This window comes from Octopus bimaculoides, chromosome 21 (assembly GCF_001194135.2).
Source record: "Octopus bimaculoides isolate UCB-OBI-ISO-001 chromosome 21, ASM119413v2, whole genome shotgun sequence".
NCBI lineage: Eukaryota > Metazoa > Mollusca > Cephalopoda > Octopoda > Octopodidae > Octopus > Octopus bimaculoides.
The window spans coordinates 17,349,595-17,350,203 of NC_069001.1; the positions used below are offsets into that span (position 1 = coordinate 17,349,595).

A 609-nucleotide genomic window follows, 5' to 3' on the forward strand; every position below is an offset into this window, starting at 1 on the left:
GAGAGGGAGAAAGGGAGAGAGAAAGGGAAAGAGAGAGGGGTGAAAGAGTGAGGGGTGAAAGAGTGAGTGAGAGAGAGTGGGTTTTGGTTGTACATGATTGGTGCTGAGTTAATGGTCACGGAATTACATTGTCCAGTTGACAAATTAGAAATTGCTGCAGAATTCTATCGGCAGAATTGAGTTTAATATAGGAACAGGTTGTGTGTGGAACCCTGGAAATTGGGTAACAGAATGGAAGAGAGGAGAAAGTGTGACAGGAGCCAGGGAAGTGAACGGTTTCTGGTCTATAAGGAAATAATCTAATTGATTTCCAAAGCAGGTCTTGGTAAAAGGAACTGACTCTACACCACACACATGCGCGAGCGCTTACAAAGCATACAGACGTAAACACTTGCATACATACATACATACATACATACATACATACATACATACATACATATATAGACAGACAGACAGACAGATAGATAGATAGGTAGATAGATAGATGATAGATAGAGCTAAAATTAATGAGATTAATGTATAATAGACACAGGCGGAGAAAGATATGTGTGTGTGCGTATATATATATATATATATATATATATATATATATATATATATATATAT

At 37.1% G+C, this 609-nt stretch overlaps 1 protein-coding gene across 1 annotated transcript in view; it reads right to left on the bottom strand.

The window, feature by feature from the left end:
* Positions 1 to 609, bottom strand: part of LOC106876862 (monocarboxylate transporter 7) — a 104,041-nt gene that overhangs the window by 29,339 nt on the left and 74,093 nt on the right. The window lies entirely within an intron of this gene.